Source organism: Pinus tabuliformis, chromosome X, assembly GCF_031772625.1.
Source record: "Pinus tabuliformis cultivar Carrire ecotype Pingquan chromosome X, CPIR1, whole genome shotgun sequence".
In the NCBI taxonomy this organism is placed as follows: domain Eukaryota; kingdom Viridiplantae; phylum Streptophyta; class Pinopsida; order Pinales; family Pinaceae; genus Pinus; species Pinus tabuliformis.
In genome coordinates this window covers 132,881,908-132,906,113 of record NC_142308.1, presented here as the reverse complement: position 1 = coordinate 132,906,113, position 24,206 = coordinate 132,881,908, and the positions used below count along the sequence as shown (strand labels likewise).

Here is a 24,206-nt window from a genome sequence, read left to right as displayed (position 1 = left end):
GGCTAAAGTCTGAACAAAGAGCGATAACTGAAATAAGTGTATGTCTGTGTTGTACACTTAATCCTCAATGGGTTAGTATGGAAGCCGAATAGACAAAAAGAAGTCCAAGAGACCTTGGGATGTGGAACCCAATGATCAAACCATGTACTATAATTGTATATCTCTTGTTAATAAAATGTATTCTCATGTTTTATCTTTCAGATTCCTTTGCTGCCCATGTGTGTTTGACATGGTAGCAGGCGTATTCCTGCCCTGCATAATTACTTTGAGCTATTAGTTTTATGGCCTTTATGTGCAGTAATTTGGGTCTTCCCTCTACTTGATAATCAAGGTTTGCCATGCCTGATAATCTTAGTAACAGTTGAGTTTTTGCTGCTCTCTCCACGTTGATATAATAGCGTTGGGATTTACCATTATTCTCTGACATGGTGTCTGACATGGTATTATTTTCTTAGGAAGAATGTCAGTTTTTCATCGATTTTTCTGCCAATTTTATAACCTCCCTTGGTCCTCTGACATAGTCCTACTACGATGCTCGAATTGTGCTAAGACTATGAATTTGGATTGTTGGGCTTCCATATAATCCACCGGCCTCCATACGCTACCCTCTCCACGTTGATGGCCTCATAGACATTTTAGATTCTCCTGTAACTCCTATTTTCCTACCACATACTCTGTCCTGAATCCTCTGGCTGCATTGCTTCTCTGTGCTGAATTAGAGACTATGCATTCCAAAAACTTTTGAATATAGTGGTCTTGTTTTAAATTAAGCATTGAAACTTAAAAAATTAGAGTGTCAAGTTGAATGCATAAAGGCAAGATGAAATTCCAACCATTTTGTGTTTCTGCTATTTTTGAAGCTTCCTTGTAAGCACTGATGGTGACTATCCAACATTTAATAGTATTTTAGAGGCTTTAATGGTGTTTCTAGAGTGATATTGGTGAAAGTACAACGTCTGGGCAATTGTTTGTCTTGTGGCTCCCCTTCCTTGTCGAGGCTTAATCAAACCGAAGCTCCAGCTTCCTCTTGATTAGATGATCCTTCTTGCTACATAAGATATGGAATTTTTAAGAGGATATTGGTCTCTATATCTCAGATCATGATCCTTATTACTGCATAAGATATGGAATTCTAAAGAGGACCTCGATATCTATATCTTAGATCTACATTGTATCAACAAGACAACGCTTAAACACATTCAACACATTCAAATTCCCCACACCATAGGTTTCAAATTCAACACACTACAGGTTTCAAATTCATCACATATGATATATATACCCATTTGCAGGAGTGCACATGTCAACCTGCACAGTCTTTAATGTCATGCAACATTCACCATCGCACAACAGAACACTCACAACTCATTGTATCCAAGTAATTTGCTCAAAATACTGTCTCACACATTCAACTACACGTTCTACATACTCAGCCAGTCTCATCTTAATAAAACATTTAAGCGTTGTCTTCGCTTTTGAATGTCTTCGCATTATTATGTATGCATTTTCCATTTACATTGAATATATGCATTGTATTACATTTAACACTTAAGCGCAGCTCCATACTGCTGAAAGGAATGAGTTGTAAAGGAGAATGTGAGGTCCAATCTCTGTGTGTGTAGTACAGACCAGTTTGATGTTTGTTGGCCCTTCATCTTCAGTCAAGGGGTTGATTTTTCCATGGTTAGAATCTGAAAGAAACAACGTGTTTTTTGCCAAACATGCAATTCAAAAAACTACAAATGTATGTCAAATTTTCACCGTACGTCTCAAGTGTAGTGACAACATTGCATGGGATTCTTTATGGTTGATATTTAAAGATGAAGAACCCTTCAAATTGATCATATTGCACTGAGCCGGGTGTCTGACTGCTGCTCATGATAGCACTGAGGGCTACTAAAATTTGATGCCTTGAATCCTTGTTGTCTTTATTCCAAACTTTTATACTTGAGAGATGACATTGAGATTAAATTGTATAATTTCTTTTCTGTGGTTGATTGAATTACAATACCATGTGCCATACTACGTTACAACATGATATCTAAGGTTATGTTATCAAAATGCTAGAGGAGATTAGAATCTATTATGCTGAGAGTTTTCATAATTTCACTGAATCGAAAGGAATACAACATGCTGAAGTTATCGTTATAAGTTAAATGAAGTGATGGCTAAAGTCTGAACAAAGAACGATAACTAAAATAAGTGTATGTACGTGTTGGACACTTAATCCTCAATGGGTTAGTATGGAAGCCGAATAGACAAAAAAGAAGTCCAAGAGACCTTGGGATGTGGAACCCAATGATCAAACCATGTACTATAAATGTATATATCTTCATAATAAAATGTATTGTCATGTTTTATCTTTCTGATTCCTTTGCTACCCATGTGTGTTTGATAGTATTCTCATGTTTTACCTTTTATATTCCTTTGCTGCCCATGTGTGTTCGACATGGTAGCAGGCGTATTCCTGCCCTGCATAATTACTTTGAGCTATTTGTTTTATGGCCTTTATGTGCAGTAATTTGGGTCTTCCCTCTACTTGATAATTAAGGTTTTCCATGGCTGATAATCTCAGTAACACTTGCGTTTTTGCTACTCTCTCCACGCTGGTATAACAGCGCTGGGATGTACCATTATTCTTTGACATGGTGTCTAACATGATATTATTTTCTTAAGAAGAATGTCAGTTTTTCATGGATTTTTCTGCCAATTTGATAACCTCCCTCGCTCCTCTGACATAGTCCTACTACGCTGCTCGAATTGTGCTAAGACTATGAATTTGGACTGTTGGGCTTCCATATAATCCATTGGCCTCCATACACTACCCTCTCCATGTTGATGGCCTCATAGACATTTTAGATTCTCCTATAACTCCTATTTTCCTACCACATACTCTATCCTGAATCCTTTGGCCGCATTACTTCTCTGCGCTGATTTAGAGACTGTGCATTCTAGAAACTTTCGAATATAGTGGTCTTGTTTTAACTTAAGAATTGAAAGGTAAAAAATTATAGTGTCAACTTGAACGCATAAAGGCAGGACGAAGATCCAACCATTTTGGGTTTCTGCTATTGTTGAAGCTTCTTTGTAAGCATTGATGGTGACTACCCAACATTTAATAATATTTTAGAGGATTTAATGGTGTTTCTATAGTGATATTGGTGCACGCGCAACATTTAGGAAATTGGTTGTCTTGTGGCTCCCGTTGTGGCGATTTGTGTAAATTGTTTCATTTCAATTGATAGTTTTCATTTGAAGTATCAAACATGGATTTATGTAGTCCTCCTTTGTTAAGCACAATACATTGAATCATCTATGCAAGATTCTTTGGATGTCGTTGAACGAGTAGTCCGTTCATTATGATGAGACTGGCCGAGTATGTAAACCGTGCAGTTGAATGTGTGAGACTGTATTTTGAGCAAATGACTTGGATACAATGAGTTCGAGTGTTCTGCTGTGCGATGGTGAATGCTGCATGACATTAAAGACTCTGTAGGTTGGCATGTTCACTCCTGGAAATGGGTATATATATCATATGTGATGAATTTGAAACCTGTAATGTGTTAAATTTGAAACCTGTGGTGCAGTGAATTTGAATGCGTTGAATGTGTTTAAGCGTTGTCTTACATTGAAACTTGCCCATACATTTAAGCATTGTCTTCGCTTTTGAATGTATTCACATTATTATGTATGCATTGTCCACCTACATTGAATATATGCATTGTATTACATTTAACACTTAAACACAGCTCCATACTGTTGAAAGGAACATGTTCTGAAGGAGAATGTTAGGTCAAATCTCTGTGTGTGGTAGACACGAGTTTGATGTTTTCTGGCCCTTCATCTTCAGTCAAGGGGTTGGTTTTTCCATGGTTAGAATCTGAAAGAAACAACGTGTTTGTTGCCAAACATGTAATTCAAAAAGCTACAAATGTATGTCAATTTTTCACCATACGTCTCAGATGTAGTGACAACATGGCATGGGCTTCTTTATGGCTGATATTTAAAGATGAAGAAACCTTCAAATTGATCTTATTGCACTGAGCCAAGTGTCTGGCTGCTGCTCATGATAGCGCTGAGGGCTACTAAAATTTGATGCCTTGAACCCTTGCGATCTTTATTCCAAACTTTTATACTTGAGAGATGACATTGAGATTAAATTGTATAATTTATTTTCTATGGTTGATTGAATTACAATACCATGTCCCATACTACGTTACAACATGATATCTGAGGTTACGTTATCAAAATTCTAGTGGAGATTTGAATCTATTATGCTGAGATTTTTCATAATTTCACTGAATCGAAAGGAATACGACATGCTGAAGTTATGGTTATAAGTTAAATGAAGTGATGGCTAAAGTATGAAAAAAGAGTGATAACTAAAATAAGTGTATGTATGTGTTGGACACTTAATCCTCAATGGGTTAGTATGGAAGTCGAATGGACAAGAAAGAAGTCCAAGAGACCTTGGTTTGTGGAACACAATGATCAAACCATGTTCTATAAATGTATATATCTTGTTAATAAAATGTATTCTCATGTTTTATCTTTCTGATTCCTTTGCTGCCCATGTGTGTTTGATAGTATTCTCATGTTTTACCTTTCAGATTCCTTTGCTACCCATGTGTGTTTGACATGGTAGCGGGCATATTCCTGCCGTGCATAATTACTTTGAGCTATTTGTTTTATGGCCTTTATGTGCAGTAATATGGGTCTTCCCTCTACTTGATAATCAAGGTTTTCCATGGCTGATAATCTCAGTAACACTTGAGTTTTTGCTACTCTCTCCACGCTAGTATAACAGCGCCGGGATGTACTATTATTCTCTGACATGGTGTTTGAGATGGTATTATTTTCTTAAGAAGAATGTCAGTTTTTCATGGATTTTTCTGCCAATTTGATAACCTCCCTCGCTCCTCTGACATAGTCCTACTACGTTGCTCGAATTGTGCTAAGACTATGAATTTGGACTGTTGGGCTTCCATATAATCCACTGGCCTCCATACGCTACCCTCTCCATGTTGATGGCCTCATAGAAATTTTAGATTCTACTGTAACTCCTATTTTCCTACCACATACTATGTTTTGAATCCTCTGGCTACATTGCTTCTCTGCAATAAATTAGAGACTGTGCATTCCAAAAACCTTCGAATATAGTGGTCTTGTTTTAAATTAAGCATTGAAAGTTAAAAAATTATAGTGTCAACTTGAACGCATAAAGGTAGGACGAAGATCCAACCATTTTGGATTTCTTCTATTGTTGAAGCTTCCTTGTAAGTATTGATGGTGACTACCCAACATTTAATTGTATTTTAGAGGCTTTAATGGTGTTTCTATAGTGATATTGGTGCACGCGCAGCGTGTGGGAAATTGTTTGTCTTGTGGCTCCCATTGTGGCAATTTGTGTAAATTGTTTCATTTCAATTGACAGTTTTCATTTGAAGTATCAAACATGGACTTATGCAGTCCTCCTTCGTTAAGAACACTACATTGAATCATATATGCAAGATTCTTTGGAAGTCATTGAACGAGGATTGTGTTCATTAAGATGAGACTCGCCGAGTATGTAAACCGTGCAGTTGAATGTGTGAGACTGTATTTTGGGCAAACGACTTGGATACAATGAGTTGCGAGTGTTCTGCTATGCAATGGTGAATGTTGCATGACATTAATGACTGTGTAGGTTGGCGTGTTCACTCGTGCAAATGGGTATATATATCATATGTGATGAATTTGAAACCTGTAGTGTGTTGAATTTGAAACCTGTGGTGCGGTGAATTTGAAACTGCCCATACATTTAAGCATTGTCTTCGCTTTTGGATGTCTTCACATTATTATGTAAGCGTTTTCCATTTACATTGAATATATGCGTTGTATTACATTTAACACTTAAACGCAGCTCCATACTACTGAAACGAATGAGTTTTGAAGGAGAATGTGAGGTCAAATCTCTGTCTGTAGTAGAGACGATTTTGATGTTTGCTGGCCCTTCATCTTTAGTCAAGGGGATGATTCTGCCATGGCTAGAATCTGAAAGAGAAAAGGATTAATGGGGGGTGGAAATATTATTTTGGTCTTGAAAATAATTGTAAAACAACAAACCTCGTAATATGGGATAAAAAGAAGTTCCACTTTGAAACTTTAGTCACTCATGTTATCTTATATGGCTATGAGGTTTGGGATTGCAGCATCTCGAGAGAATCATGGAGAAAGATTGAGCAAATCCATAAGCGTTTTATAACTTATTACGTGAAAATTAAAAGTAATACACCCTATCCTATTCTCCTTATAGAAGCAAGTATTTCCCCTATTGAGAGCCTAGCTATGATTAGGTTTATGTTGTAGAAGCACAAACTCAATGACATAGACGATCATAGACATCCTAAGCTAGCTTTAAATTCCAGCCAAAACCACCTAAGCCTCAATCGGGGGTGCCATAAAGACACAAGGGCCTCGTTAAACTATTGGGAGATCAACGAGAATGATGCATTGTAAAACATAAATAACATTAAAGATATTGTTACTTCTAAGTTCAAAGATAAAATGTGGTGTAAGAAAGATTTAGCGGCTAAAAGAAAATTAATTTATTATAAGAAGGTCATCAATCCCACCCTAGAAGATCAAAAGTATCTCTCTATTTTAACTAGCTCAAAGAAGAAAATTAATATAGCAATGATTAGAATGAATTCTAATGAGCTCCATAGTGAAACAAGTCGTTGGGCAGTTACTAAAATGCCATGGATGGAAAGCATCTACCATATATGGGAGAATAGGAACATCCACGATGAAAACCACTTCCTCTTAGAGTGCCCGGGGTACAACCACATTAGATCTCATTAGATCTAGTACTTCCTGTTAGAGTGCCCCACATACAACCACATTAGATTTCAGTTTCACAATCTTTGTTACAATAGTCACCTTCCCACCCTTTTACAATGTCAAAATTATAGTGAGCTCGTGAGGGTTCTCTCCAAGCTTTTGAGCATAGGAATAAAATCTTAAATCAAAATAAATAATTTGTTTCTTTAAGTCCAATAGAGTCTCACACGATATTAACCATCATCATTATCATCATAATAATTAATATAATATAATATTGTATATTTATTAGATATCTATTTAATTTGTCTTCACATATAAACTAAATATTTATATTTTAGCAAAACCAAATTATATTGTCATTGCCATCTTTGACTCATGATATCCATTTATGGCTATGAGAAAATTCAGCCAACGTTTGATATTTTTCTTAAACGTTTTCCATCATCTTTTTCTCTAATCATATACTTGGATCATATTTTAATATAATAAGATGAAAACAAATACATAAAACTATGTAGAAATGAACGACAACATAATATCAAATATATCTAGAATTACATATAAATTAATAACAATGCAAAAATAAATTAAAATTAAAATTAAATGTACAGATTTCACAAATAAAATTTTAATTATCATTAGTAACAATGTGAAAGGATTGATTTCAATGTCATAATACAGATTTCTTTTTCATCTTTAATTTCCACAAATAATCTAACCAGTTACCAACCAAAAGAGCACTCATACTTAAGTGAGGATTCTCGAGAACCATACTACTCAATTATCTGTTAGCCTAATAAACAAAATTTTATTTCACGAAATGGGGTGCAGCTGGCTCCACTCTATGACATTGTACTTTAGGTATATCCCTAACGAAATTAGAGTGAAAATATATTACAACGTGGTAAATAGAGAGGCATAAATTTAAATTAACTTCAAACTTCAGACGGCAGAGATACCAACTGTGTTACTATTAGCATATCGAATTCTGATGACATGGAGAAAACGTAAGGTTTTAGCATAATATTGTGCAACCAGAATTAATGACATAACTATTGTAAAGAAGATTCGCGCCAACTACACTGATCAGGATAGATGCTCTACCTCGTTCCTGCTGTGCAGCAATTTTGAATTTGCGTAAATTACAACCAGAGTAGCTATGGTTGCCTTAAACTCTTCGTGAGCTCCTTTTTATCTTTATTTAAAAGGAGTACGTTGGAAATCCAACGGAAAAATGGATGTTGTAGAGCTGCTTCTGGTCTTGGTCTTTTCTTAGGATCCCACGATAACAAAGAATTAATGAGATCAATGGCCTCGCGACTTGCAGTCGGTATAAGACTGGACAACTCTTTGGTAGAATTAACTTTCATAAATTCTTTGGGAAGGGCGTATTTCCTATCGTTAGCAAGCTTTACTCCATGAGCCCAAGATTTGTTCTGAGGAGTACCAATGAGAGAGCAAATCTTATACCACTGACGTCGCACGGAACAGCTTCGAAATAGTTGGGAGCCGGTGAACAGTTCCACCATGATAGCACCCATCGCCCACATATCGATGGCAAAGTCATAGTCAGTTGAGCCCAGGAGGAGTTCCGGTGCTCGATAGGGACGTGTCACAACATACGGTTCTTGTGGCCTCCCTGATTCATGTAGCTTCATCCTTGTGGCCTCCCCGAAATCAGAAATTTTAATCACCTTTCCACTCACCAATATATTCTGTGGCTTCAGATCGCGGTGACAATATCCTTGATTGTGCACGCTCGCCAGCCCTCGCAAAATCTGAAAGCAAATGATGCACACCACATCCTCTGATAAAGAACTGTCTCTACCTCTTTTAACGATGAGCTTTGACAAATCGCAGTCCATAAGGTCAAATACCAGAAACACTCTGCTGTCGTGCCATATAACCCGCTGCAGCTCAATTATGTTTCGGTGCCGCAATTTTAGTAAGCATTCCACCTCTGCAAGATTCGAGATATCCTTTTCTCTATAAAACTTTTCTTTCAATATTTTGATGGCACAAAAATTGCCTGTTTTCGTATCCATCGCCTTCCAAACGGTTCCATAACTACCCGCCCCCAATTTCTCAAGGATATTAAAAGAATAATTTTCGCCACTGATACAACGATACTGTGGAGTCTCAGTCTTGCGAAACATCATCGCTCCTCTTAATTGGAGAGTTGTAACCTTAGAGTTGTAACCAGCAAACTTCACTTAAAAACGCGGATATCCGAATTAACTATAGAATCAATTCAGCGCAGACACTTCGTTCGTGTGGTGAACCAATACAGACAGTCCTTATATATATGAATGAACAATTGAAGCAATTCAATACCGACAGTTCGTTCGTTCGTGTGGTGAACTATTGAAGCAATTCGATACAGAGGGTCTTTATGGTAGGTTATATATATGAACAAAATATTGCATGTAATCCAATCTAAGGTTTTTTTGTGACTTTATATATAAATATATATTATCCAAGTTCTTTTATTGCCGCTGAAGTATATCACACAAACAATGAACCGACATTAATCTATTATTTAAAAAGAAAAAAATTAGTATGTCTCACCAACAATGAATCCACATAAATTTCTTATTTAACGCCCAAAAAAATTCATATACCAACTTATCAAAAACTTTTTTATAAATATATAATATTCGATAAATTATGTTTGCTGGATTTTTTTAAGTTACCTAAATGAATTAATGGGTTTTTATTTTTCTTACTAAGATTTCAAAAAAATCATTACATTATTTTTAAAATTAGTAAATAGTTAATAATATAAAGGAATCAATTATTAAATCAAGTCAATATAAATATATGTATATAAAGGAAAAAATTATATTAGGTTTAGTCGACCATTTAAAAAGAGGTGGATGAATTAATGAGCTTTTAAATTCAACTTTAGTTTAGAGGTGGACATGTGTACACACGAAGTGGCTATGATGGAAGACAAAACTTTAGTCGGCATAACTTGCCATCGAAAGTTCAACAACAAAATGTTAAGTAGTAGCACACATAATTCCAATCATTGCAAACCCCGTTGAAATCTCATGAACAAGCCTTCGCCATATCTTAGAGGATATGGATTATAAACTCAGCCTCTATTATATTCAAATTGTGGACACCCCTCTTTGTGAGTCCTGAAATGTTAGATGTAGCACGAGCGTGAGTGCAACTCCGTGGTTGGTTCTGAGAGTGGTTGGTTCTGAGAGTTATGGAAGAGGAGATTTCCAATGATAGGTACATCAATGAATTAAAAATTATCCTTTTTGAGGGCGAAACTTCTTTTATATTATATAAATGAATAATTATTGGATTATTCAAATGAAAAAACCTCATTTCGATATATAGGAGCTTAAGGGGACACAATATAATGAGAGTCTACATAACAATAATAATTTAAGGACACAACAATAACAATAGTGGGCATCTATGGGGCACAATAATAACAATATGGGGACTACATAAGTACAAAAATAACAATAAGGGGCTATACTAGTATTACAGGGACCTAACATAGCCCTCTCCTTCAAAAAGATGTTGTCCTCAATGCTTGAGTAATTTTGGATGCTTCTGTATAAAATTCTCATCCTCCCATGTGGAATCTTCAATGGGTATGTTCTTCCACTCGATGACATACTTTCAAATGGATCGCTTTCATAGTTATCAAGTTATTATTTTTGTGACGGCTTGAGGTTCCAATATCACTTTTCCTTCTCGTAAAGTTCTCACAATACTTTTTGAAGTCGGAGCTTGTCACATATAACCTTCTTTAAGCATGAAACATGGAAAACTAGGTGCACTTGGGAAGATGCACGAACCTCCAATTTGTATGCCATAGTATCCATATTTTGCAACACCTAGCAAGGACTGTAATACTTTGGTGATAACTTATCATCCTTCTTAGCTTGCTTCAGGGACATTTTTTTGTATGGTCGTAGCCATAAAAATACTGAGTCACCTACATGAAAACCTCTTTTGCTACGATGATAATATGCGTGTTGTTTCATTTGATTCTGCTCCAAGGTGAGGTTATCCTTTAATAGTTGGAGAAATTATTGTTCATGTTCGATGTGATCTTCCACTCTTTCAACGTTAAAATTTTCTCTTAAATATGACACGATGGATGATGCGTGATATCCATAAAGTGCCATACATCGGGTCATTTTTGTTGCAGTACATAAGGAAGTGTTATACCACCATTCCACCAGAGGTAACCACTTGACCCATTGTGTTTGCTTATCAGATACAAATCAAAAAATATATCCTTCAAAACATTTCTCCACTATCTCATTTTTCCGTGATATTAAGGATAATAAGATGAGTTATGAGCTAATTGAGCACTGAGACAAGGAAATCATTTCGTCCAAAACTTTCGGGTGAAAATAGGATCTTTTTCACTTACAATAATCTTTCGGTTTCCATGTAGCTTTTGAATTTTTTCCAAAAATTCATCAGCAACTATACTCACTTTAAATGGATAAGATAATGCACAAAAGTGTGCATACTTTGTAAGTCTATAAATTACCACCATGATGACACACTTTCCTTCCGACTTGGGTAAACCTGTGATAAAATCCATCGAAAACTCCTGTCAACGTTGACCTGGGATGGATAAAGGTTGTAAGAAACCCGAGGAATTAATTGTCTCCAATTTATTTTATTGGAAAACCAAACATTCCACCACAAACTTACGAATATAAGGTTTAAGGTCATCCAAAAAAATTCCTTATTGACCTTGTGGTAAGTTTTTAAAAATATTGACTTCCTTCCAAAGGAAGTGGTGTGCAATTCTAAAATAGCATTTCCTTTAAATTGGGAGTTCTTACAAAGATATAAGCTACTTTGTACCATAATTAATACTTTTTCGAGCTAAATGTATCCGGTGTACTAGGATTTTGTTAAATCTTATGAATGTGTGTCCACACTTCTTTGTCTTACTTCCATCCATCCTTTGCTTCGGTTATCCAATCTGGCTGGACAATAGAATTGGGACAATATAATGCTTCCACATCCTCATCTTTTCTTGAGAGCGCATGTGCAATGAAAATTTGTGTCCCTTTTTTGTAGATGATATCAAAGTCATAACCCAACATTTTTGTGACCCATTTTTTCTACTCTTATCAATATAATCTTTGTTCCAAAAAATATTTAATACTGTCATGATCTATTTTAACCTTGATGTCTCTTCCCATTAGGTAAGTTCTCCATGTCTTTAGTGCATTTAGTATTTCCAACATTTCCTTCTCATAAATAGGTTGGTGTAAATACTTTCCTTTGATTTGACTACCTTCAAAACAAATGGGTCTTCCTTCTTGCATTAAAATGACACCAAGTTCATTTCCTCATGCATCGCATTCCACAATGAAGGTTTTTTTTAAGTCTTGCATAGCTAAGACAATTTCTTAGAAATTTCCTCTTTAAGACATTCAAAGGCCTTGTTTGATTCTTTATGTCTATGGAGATTTTCCATTCCTTAATGGATTTAATTTTTTTAGGGTCTACCTTAACACCCTCATGAGATACAATATGACCTAGATATTCCACCTCGTGTAATCCAAAAAAATATGTAGAGGTTTCTACATTTGGAGGTCATCTCACCTAATCACACTAGGGCAAAGCTACTACTCACGGATTTTTACAGAAAAACCACAGTTACTACATCTTTTCTTTGACCTTTGATCCCAACAATTTTTGTTTATGGAGCTTTTCCCTAATGCAAAAGTTCCTAGCTCATATTTCGACCTTATAACATAGGGGGGAGGAAAATTATTTACTTGCAACGTTTATTTTGGTTGTTATAAAATCTCCCAAAATAATCACTCTCATGGGTGATTAGGACAAAGTGTTTCAATGCTATTTAGAGTAGCAGTCCAATTGTTCTCTAGAATCCTTCCACTCTAATCCAAGTGAGTATGGGATTCGAATCGTGACAAAGCGAGAAGGAAGGTGATAAAAGTGATGGTTTAATGTCTCATTCATGGGCATCAAGTCACACTACAAATGGAGGTTAAGAGAAGGTCATTAAAAGGAAGAAACTTCATGCTAAATTTAAATTTATTTTTGGGGTGGAGATGTGGATGTAGGAAAGGCTGTGATGGAAGACAAAAATTTAGTTGGAAAAACATGTGGCTGAAAGGTCAAAAAACTACAAGACAAAGGTGGTTTTAAGACAATATTTAAGACAATTATTGGGAAAATTGTCTTAACCTCACACAAAAGAACACTCGTTTATTGTATTAAATATTGTATTTAAGCGAGTCTCTCAAATTAAATTGTCGTAATATATTGTCCAAGGATAATTTTAGGGGCGACCTTTGGCGAAATTAAGGGGTTTTAAATTTTTAGTGGGCGAATATTTTGTATCATAGTACATTTTTACAAATCACCTCAAATAGCCCACCTTATTTTAAGGGAGAGGGTAAAAAAGGTAAATTTAGCCCTTGAAATTAGGACTTACAACCTTCCGTTCGCCCATTTTCAAGAGTAGGTTTTATTTAAGTGAATCCATTCACCCATTTTCAAGAATAGGTTTTATTTAAGTGAATCCTATGGGCCAAATACCATATTTATGAAAGAGGTATGGTAAATTAATAAAAATATAAATAAATGAGAGGTATGGTAAATAAATAAAACATTTTTTATATTTACTCCATAAGTCACCTTATATACATGTAAGGGTGTAAACAAATAAAAATATAAGTAAAGTGGAGGTATGGTAAATAAATAAAACGTCTTTTTATACTTACTCAAAAGGTATGGTAAATAAATAAAAATATAAATAAACTAGACGTATCGTAAATAAATAAAACCTCTTTTTATATTTAGTCCATAACCCTCGTTCTATTTATGAAGGCTCAAGAAAGAGGTTTTATTTTAGTGAATCCTATGGGCCAAATACCATATTTGTAAAAGAGGTATGGTAAATTAATAAAAATATAAATAAACAAGAAGTATGGTAAACAAATAAAACATTTTTTTATATTTACTCCATAAGTCACCTTATATTTACGAACACTCAAAAAATGGGTTATATTTAGGTGAAACCTATGGCCAAAATACTATGGGACAAATGCCATGGACTAGATTGTTATTAATACCATGCAAAAAACCATTATTAACCCTAATATTAGAATTAATAAAAATAAAAATGGCACATAGTATTGACCCATGGTATTCACCTCGAATGTAGCCTATTTAAGTGGGGGAATTAAACCACCATGTAGCCTATGCTAAGATTCACTAGGACTTTACAAAGTTTTATTATTTAGTGAAAAACTCGCCAAGATCTTAGATTTTATAATTGAGTAAAATATTCGCCATGCCTAGTGAGAGATTTGCGCCATGCCTAGTGAGAGATTTGCGAAAAAATTATATATACATATTATATTATTGATAAAATCGCCTTTCATTTTTCCTATATACCATGGAGATTCGCCCATTTATTATATTTATAAATTTAGACGGGGTTCTTAAAAATTTTCGTGATATTGTCTCTGTAAAGACAAAATATAACACAAGCATTTTTGTCTGTCGAGAGACAATTTCATTTTTGTCTCTCTAGAGACCATAGTTGAGATTAAACACATGTTGTCTTTAAAGAGACAGTGCCTTTGATCCTAATTATTCTCTCTCTAGAGACAACAAAAAAATTACATTCAAAGATAATACAAGATCACATTTGTCGAGTCTTTAGAGACAATTTCAAATAATGAATCTAGAAAAATATCTGACCATTGAAATAAACCAATATTAAAAGCACTTAATTAAAAATAAACTGCAACATCATTAATTATTTCATATTAGGGCATAGTAGAATTGAACCATTGACCTCCTTCTTATACCATTCCTTATAATGCAGGCACTCTTCCATTGAGCTAGCACCCTTTAAATAAGTATGTGAGAGTTATTATAGTCCTTGAAATTGCATATATATGCATTGACTTAAAGAAAATGCTCAACACGTAATTGTGTAATCTTTGTAAAATGTAAAACATGCAGCCCATATTTTTAACTTGATAAAAATAACTCAATGGAGTTAGGTCAATTTCACACCCATGTAGAATTACTCACACAACAAGCTACTACTGTAAGTAATTTACAAACTATTTAATCTAGTAATACAGAAAACGGTAGCTAGAATTATCACAAGCCTTCAATATCTTGCCACAACTATTGAATGGTTTATGTTTAGCATGTTTCCACTCTTCATATATTCCAGCAATACAAATTTTTTCAAGGAAATTTTCTCATCAACTAAAGATAAGGTACAGAGAAATTGGTATAGCCATCCTCCTATCTATCCTTATCTATCTATCCCTAAAAATTTTACAACAAATTAGATCATCCAACATAGTTATCATTACCTGTTAGTAATGATAAAAAAGGAGAGTCAACCATGTCCTCATATTTAACTTTCACCCTTGAAGAGAAGGTTAGTGCACAACCAGCATCTCACAAAACAAGCTACTATTATAAATAATTTACAAACTATTTAATCTAGTCATACAAAAAAAAAAAATAGAATTATCACAAAACTTCAATATCTTGCCACAACTATTGAATGGCTTATGTTTAGCATGTTTCCACTCTTCATATATTCCGGCAAGATGAATTTCTCAAGGAATTTTTGACATCAACTAAGGATAAGGTATAGAAAAATTAACATAGCCATCCTCCTATCTATCCCTACCTATCTATCCATAAATTTTTGCAGAAAATTAGATAATCCATCACAATTATCATTACACGTTAGTAATGATAAAAAAAGAGAGTCAACCATGTCCTCATATTTAACTTTCACCCTTGAACAGAAGGTTAGTGCACAACCAACATCTACTTGGCCATTTAGTGTAACCAAAGCTAACAACCTGCTCTCTAATTACACTTCCAAAGAAGTCATCTGTAGCTTTGAAATCTCAATTGAATCCTACTACATGGTAGTTAAAAGAGAATGGTATATTTTGTTCTACCACATATCCAAATTACACCCCGGAACCACAAAATTTGAAGTCCTAATTAAAAAGAAAAGTGATCAAATTGGCTTGAATTCATCTTCAAGAGTTGCAACAAGGTCTAGCTCACAACAATTTTGGGGTAGATTTGGGGATTCTTTGCCCAAAATTCTCTTTGCTAGAAATTGATGAGAAAATCGAAGAAGCTCCTTATTGGGAACCAAGTTAACCACCTACTTCCTCTAATACATAGACATGAAACCATCAAACCTGATAAGCGGAACCACACTCACTCCAACCTCTTCCACAATTCATTTGAAATTTCTAACATTTCATACTTACATTTAACTTCTGGAGTAGTTTCTTTGTTGCAAGTAGAACTCCACTCTTTGTATATTGCCCAAACATCACCCTTTTGGGGAAATACCCTAATAGTTCCTTTGGGACTTTTCTCCCATGCAACAATATGAGAAATACTATTTCACACATTGTTGTTGGTATATTTTCCATGCTTAAAATGCCCACAACCTTGGTCAAATCCATCATCCAGCTAATTAGTTATAGTCATAGCTTTAACGAAATTAAGATCCATTTTACAATTATCATAATCTATGAAGACAAGCTGAAAAATTGCAAAGTTTTAACCAAAATTCTAAGGACAAATAGAAAAGTAGTTCGATTAGCAAGCACATATATAGAAAAAGAAATCCTAAATAATACATACAAAACTTTTGTTGCACAACCAAACAAATAAATAATAATAGAAATAATCTTCCAAATCAGAATGCAGCGCAGACATATCAGAGAATCAACAGGGTTCACATGGAAGTAATTTATGAAGAGGTTCCTTACAAAGAACTTCAATGGAAATGCACTCACCTAAAATATGAATTCCCTTCATTAATCTCAATTGTTGGAGCATCATTGCTGGAATTTCCAAAAGAATCCTCTCATCTGCCCCAATCACTGTAGATCAAAACAGTATTATCCAATTGTTGGAAATCTTTAGATATATCCTCTGAAGATACAAAACCATGCTCTAAATCATCCCTTTTATCTTCATTTATTTCAAAATCACTTCTAGTTCCTTCATCTTCATGTCCTTCTTCAAGAAAACTTTCCCCTGGCAATAAAAAAGAAGAATTTGTAGGAAGGGAATTTCCTAGTGAACTTTCAGCCTCATTGCGAGAATCCTTGCTCAGTTCGATGTTATGTTGACCCATAGGTTGAAAAACAGTATAATTTTAGCTGCTACATTATGTGTTGTTCCATTGTAGTTCCTCTTAAGAAGTCTTCACATATGAAGAATGTTTTCCACAAAATCTAGCTTCCAGTGTACATGTGTATATATTTTACACTTTCAATTGAAAATTATACATATGTTTGAAATGAGTAGCCTGTGAAACATTGTATAGGCTAAGACAATTCTTATTTAAATAAAGGTTATATAAAAGCCTTGAAATATAATTATCTACTTTCAAAGACATGGAGAAAGAGAGTAAAATGATTCAAAACTAACTCATTCTCGATGACTGAGTTGGTATCCTAGGGGCCCAAAGATAGCTTCATGTTCAATCAAGTAGCAGATAATTCTATTCCATGCACATGCTCCCACTTTTGCCTAAAATCCATCAACAACAACAACTAATGCATGCCTATAAATATGCATATATTAATAAGAGATAAGCAATCAAAATTATAAATTATAATTTAGATTATACTAGAAAACTTTATACCTTAGTCATAAAGCAATATATATACCTCTTCTTGCCTCATGTTTCTTGCTTTATCAACCATCATAGCCAGATATTGAATATATTTCAACACAATCGTAGAAAAATCCTTTTCTGAAGCCATAACAGGATCAAATAATTCAAATCATTCCAACCACGCAGTTCCCATTACCTCAAAAATTAATCCATATTTTCACTCATCAGGAAGACTCCTTTGCGCTGATGTTGCCATCACAAAAATACTTAGACCCTTGCTAAAACAAATTTTGACACTCTCCTCAAGATCCTGTGCAACTTCCTTGTCCTTTGGTACAAGATGAGGGCTTCCTAATAAAGCAGGTGCCTTTTGAAATCTTGTAAAACTACACAACCTTCATTCTCTCCTTTCTAGAACTAACATCTCACGTCTCATGGATGTACTTTTGAAAGATGCAACATCACCACTACCTACCCCAATAACTTCCATTGCTAATGTCATTACAATTGGAGAAGAAAATGAAGAAGCCTAACTTGGAGATATCACTGTAAGGGCATCTTGAAAACAACATACATTTTCATCGCTACCATGAAATGGAGGAAAAGGAAGAGAGTGAAACATAACATATTTTTCTGAAGGAACTCGGAAGACAACGCCTCATAAAGCTCAATTCTAGGAAATTTAAGTAGGGAAGAAAATGTGATATCGTTAGAAATTTTACAGTTGTTCCCATATCCTCGTACTATATAATTAACCATATTATATGAGAAAGATATATATTAAAAAAATTAACATATTTAAGGAGAGTAGTTGGCTATAAAAATAAATCTATTTATTGAATTTACACATAATTCTATAGTGAAAAGTAATTATGCATAAGCATCCCATAACTGCATTTAACAATCAATTTTTTCCACCTAAAACTAGTATTACAAAACAAAATCGAATAGCTTGGCCAAACCAGGGTGTGGTAGTCATAGAGATCACTCTCCTACATTGCCCCTTCATGTTCTAGGTGTTAGTGCCTAGATTTACCTTAGGCTGAGGAAGATAGGATCCAGGGCCAACATCAAATCACGCTTAACCTGGTAGCTAGCCCTACCAGGACGGGAGAGGGCTCTCTCTGGGTCAATCTCAGCAAATTATACTCGATGAGGGCTTGAGATGACTGATAGGAATACTGATCTTAGGCTAGGTATATGTGCAAAAGAGTTTGATTGAATAAAATGATGTTTTTGTTGGCTCAAATGGGAAAGCCGATTTTGGGTGAGGGGATTGAGGTTCAGTCTTGCAGAAATGTCAATGGGGCAATGTAAGCAACTGATTTTGGCACTTCAAATCGAATGCGATGGATGGATTAGACAGGTGAGGAGCTAAAGAGGGCAAGGAAAGCCGTGGATGCTCTCCAAACAGCTGAAAACATCAAAAAAATGAAGCAAACATCAAGTAGATCACTGCAATTTCAATGGATTCTACTTACACTCTTGTTTTTTTAGTTAAGAAGAAGCAATATAGATAATGGAATACATTAGACATAAGCAAATTCACAATTACAAAAAAAAATCACTGTACCAAGACAAATTGCCACATGGATCCCAAAGAGTGCTGCAAACCCTGTCTCAATTCCTTAGCCAAAATGCTGATATGAGTATACAATGGAGCTCAAGGATTTCTCAAAAGTCCAACCTTCTACCAAAATCCAACCCCTACACTATGAAATTCATAAAATATATACATTTTCTCATCCTTGTACTAAGGGATTGAGCTCAACAATTTTCTTCAAAATAGAATCAATTACATTAAACTTGGGCCAAATTTCTGAAAATAGGTGTTGAATATGACCTCGTATCTCCTAAACCATACCACCTGTTACAAAACTGAAAGAGGTTTTTGTAGATACGGTCATGTTAGAGAAAAACCTCTCTCAAATTTGGGAAATTCCTTTCCAATTGCTCGGAATTTGTTCCACAAAATCATCTCTAAAACAGAAAATCATTAAAAATTAAAATCTGTGAAAATGAGTTGTAAAGATCTTGTCACATATCCCAATTCGTGACACCTGTGAATAAAATAAAAGAGTTTTTTTTTATATGGCTTGTTCTTAATAAAAACTTCTTTTTTTTCTTGAAATTACTTTCCACCTGTTGTAAAATGGCCCCACACTAAAATGAATAAAACAGTAAAAAATATGAAAATTTTGCTTTGTTTAAATGTAGGCTCCAAATATCATTATATATCTCCCACATAGTAGCACCTGTGCATAAAATGAAGGAAGTTTTTGTTATTTCATATGTTATGAACAAAAAATTCTTTCACGTTTGAAAAATTCCTTACCATTCTTTCAGAAACTGCTTTTGTACTAAACTTGTCATTATGTGTAGCAACTGACCTCAAAACATGCATAACCAAGAATCACTCATTCGTTTCGATCATATCTTCTAATCCGGGAGCCGGTTACGGGAGTGTGATATACCGTTGGAAATATATTTCCTAGCTTCTTCTGATGGACACAACTATGACATGTTTTGCGCTGAACATCATGTGCAAAACATGATAACAAAACCAGACATAGTAAGAGCTCGTGTTAATTCGTCCTGACAGGTCGCGAAGACGAGAACTAACACTAGGAAATAAACTAACAACTAAAATTGATGACTAAAGGAAATGGTCAATTGAGAATTGAGATTACCCTATGGGATTGTCCTCTTTTCCCCTCATCAACTATGGAAAACCCCTTTGGAACTCTCCATGACCTCAAGGGAAATGAGGCACAATGCAAAATTTACTGGTTTAGAAATGTTTACACAGAAACCTCATTATAGTTTCCAATAGAGTCTTAAAGAAACTTTAGACTCATCACCCACTATCACCTTAGTGATCATGTTTGCTTTAGGTTGGTGCTTTTCCAACTTCAAGGAGTGGATTTAAGCGATACTTCTCACCTGGAAATCGTGCTCAAAAGGAGTAAATTAAATCAAGAAAGAGAGAAAACTCAAATAACGATCATATCCACTATGTTACTAGTTTAGAATTGTTTTCTTCCAAACCACACTACAGTGACCAATGGATACATGATGCAACTTTGGACACAATGCCCAATATCACCTTAGCATTCGAGTCTCTTGATTCAGTGAAGTGATTCTCCATCCTCAAGTGGGGGCCTAAAACCTTGCTTGCAATCTGAAAATCAAGCATGAAACAAGTAAATTAGATCAGGAAACAAAGAAAATTCAATGAAGCATATATCAATGAGGGAAGGATGAATCTAGGAAGACAAATCCCTGCTCCCTAGGCTCTTAAGTCAAAATAAAAATAGATGTCAGTGAGGAAATCCAATATGGAATCTTGTTCAAACGAATCCAACTGGATAGAGGCCAAACAACCTCCTCATCACTAATGGCTAGCTGTGACCCATAGGGGAAATAACCATGCATGCAATTCTATCTTCACCACTTCATGACCAAGTGAGGCATAGGGGAAAATTAAGTACTAAATCCAAAGCTAGAAGTAGCAAAGTCTAATTAACAAAATAATTGAACCATACCCTAACACTATTACATCCAAGTATTCAATCACAAGGTTAATCACAAATTCTCATACAACTAAGGAAAGAACAAATCCACATAGCCTACAAAAAAGAGGAACTTAATCAAAGAGGAAAATCATTACAGCAATAAGGTATATCAACATGTCACGAGAAACAAAAAATAGGGCAAAACTACTAATTTTATTGACATCAAAGGCCAAGATCAAATTACAAAACATGTGGGATTGAAGCCCCATGATTCAACCACTTTATCCTCCTCCAAAAGCCAAATAAATAGATAGTTATTATTCTAAGTAGTTGTGACTTCATCAGCCAATGTTAAAATTGGAAACTAGGGTCAAATTCCACTTTGGATTGCTCTTTTGAACAATATAGTTGTGGAAATGATTTCCTCTTTCTGAGTGGACCAAAAATGACCTAAATATCAATAAAATTGGATAAAGGAAAATATATTTTTGAAGCAAGCACAATCATGTGTAACTCATCAAGGTTGGCTCCCACTGTTATAAAAGGAAGTGTCCTCCTCCTCAATGTACAAATTCAAATCTCATATTATTCTCTCTGAAATTGGTTGTTGCCCTAGGAGATCAAGTAGGAGGACATAAAACATTTTTTTGGGTTATGTATATTCATCCTTGAGGTAGTCGAGTCGTAAAGGAGGCAAGATGTGGGCTTTAGATCTATTTTGAGTTTTTCTATTAGTCTCCTGTAGGTCCATGAGACTATAGGAAGGCAGTCGCATGGATCAGATCATTTAAGAAGATAAGTTGGGGTTCCTTTATATAGAATCCCTCTTCTCTTTTTCTGGTAGGCTGCAACCCTAGGAGGATAGTCTAGTTAGGTCGAAGGCCTCATTCCTCATATTTAATATGTGATATTACTCAGTAGGTCACTGCTAGTATGAAGAGCCGATCTGATAATCACCCTATGAGTGACCTCAGTTTGAAAATTTATTAAACAAAAGGTATTACAGACTCATGTGTTGGTGTGTTTGTTCTGTGTTATTGAAACAATAGATTGATCAGATTGCTAATACACAGAAAATAAGTGGAAAGACAGCAGAGAAACACAGTAAGCAACACAAAGACAGAAGAATTTTTAATAAGGAGTTCACCCTATTCTCGAGGGCTACATCTCTGGTCCAGCTCTCATTGGCGACCTTGTTTTATTATGTCTTTAAGCAGAGTATTACACATATAGGGACTCAATGCAAGTTCTCCTGTGACCCTTGGTCTATAGTGGAAAGAGCCAACTATCATGCTCAATATGGACAGTTTCCTCTATGGGAAGGCTTGAATCTTCAATCTCTCTGATGCTCGATGCTACCTGTGGTCAGCTCGGCCCTTTGTCTCCTCTACTTGGCTTTACTGCTCTTTGTGTTCACTGTCTCTCTTAGTTGCTTGGACTCCTCTCAATTTGGGTTTCCAATTAACTCTTCTCTTCTCTTTGTCTCCCTCTCTTTCTCTCTCTTTTTCTGACTATCTCTGTTCATGGCTTTAGTCATTCGATCCCTATGCTTGTTGAGTTCCTCTCCCGCCTGCGGTGATTTGCCTTCTGCAACTGCGCTAGGAATTCCTTTTTTGGTGTCAGCATGAATGCTCAGGCAGTGGCCACGTGTCTCCATCTAACTTGTGCCAGCATGCCTCGTCGGTTCGTTTCTTCCATTACATCATTTATGCGTTCTTTCTCCACCGTGGCAGACAAAAGGACTCCAAATATCTTTAGAAATCGGCTTAATCCCCTGTCGATTCTGCTTCCTCCATCGGGCGCAATCTCAGCCATCCAATCTGGGATCCACTAGATCCAACATCATACACACATTGAACGTGGTTGACTTGCTCGACCGATAGCATGCGATCAATGGCGATTTTTCTCTCACCTACATTGCCACACATCGATCGCTGAGTGGGATCACTCCGATCTCCTGAAAAACCTCTTATCGTTCAAGGGTGCCCCGAGCAATAGCACCGGTTTTCCAGAGTGCGAGTCCTTCCTTTGTCCTTTAACGCTTTTTGTTTCTCCGGCCATGGTTCTACGGCTCCCAACGCAATCAAGTGCTTAAGGCTCTTCCACTTTGGCCCTGTTTGCCCAGCGATGCATGATTAGCGCTAAGAGCCGCTAATCACACATCAAAATCGCCTCCTTTTCCCGATTCGGAGCTCCCAGGGTCTGCTTTGACCTCCTGCGCAGTCTCCATGGGCCTCGGTCGGTGCGCTTTGACCGAGGTCCTCGTCGTTCTACGTTGGCAGGCATTGCCACTGGTTCAAGGAATTTTTTATCGTTGTTTTGGAATTTTCAAGGATTTGCTCAACTTGATACAATCAAGGTTCTTGACAATATTTTGTGGATCTGATTCATATCAAGAGCGTAATCAAAAGAATACATAAGGTTGTTTATAGGACTATAAGGAGGACACGCTGTAGCAAATTGAAGCATCTTGAAAAGGAAGAAGGGTTGCAGTTCTTGAGATCAAATCTGGGCTAATATGGGCTCTATATCTACATCCCTAAATGTATACTTTTGACCATAGGATCCCTCATTTCATCAACTTGGTTTTTACTGGTCATTCTTGGACTATCTTTGGCTTATTCTATTCAGCAAAGGAGGCTGAATTACTTGATCCAAAACCGAGCTCCTTTTCTTATCCTGGGGTTTTTCCTTGTCTTGAGCTAATTTATGTGTCTTTTGTCTTGGCTTGTCTTGAACATATGTTATTTATGATCTTTCCTCAATTAATATCAATGTGATAAATATTTATATGATTTCTAATGAAAGAGATAGAAGTAAACTTGGGCTTATGTGGAACATTGAAGTAATTTTCTTAATAATAGATCATGTTAACCAAAAATTAACATGGTATCATAGCCACGTGAGAACAAACCCTACAAAAATGCATCACCCTGTAGCTAGAAGGATGAAATATCTGTGATTTTTATGGTTATTCTTTTTGTGCTTTAAAGGATTTGCAGACTATCGTACTAAGGCACAATATCTGCAAAATTGAAGTTCTCTATTACACATCTATAGATTATTTAAGACATATTTCCCTTGTGCATGTAGGCTTTTCTGAAGGCATATTCATAAGTTTCTAACTCAGATTTGAAGGCATCGTTTTGTTGTATTTGAATTCCTTAACCATTGTAACCCAATTGAAGATGATTTACGTT

General features: G+C 35.5%; 1 pseudogene; it reads right to left on the bottom strand.

The window, feature by feature from the left end:
- Positions 1-7,982: 7,982 nt before the first annotated feature.
- On the bottom strand, positions 7,983-8,984 carry LOC149138805 (cyclin-dependent kinase F-3 pseudogene; annotated as a pseudogene).
- Positions 8,985-24,206: the final 15,222 nt, after the last annotated feature.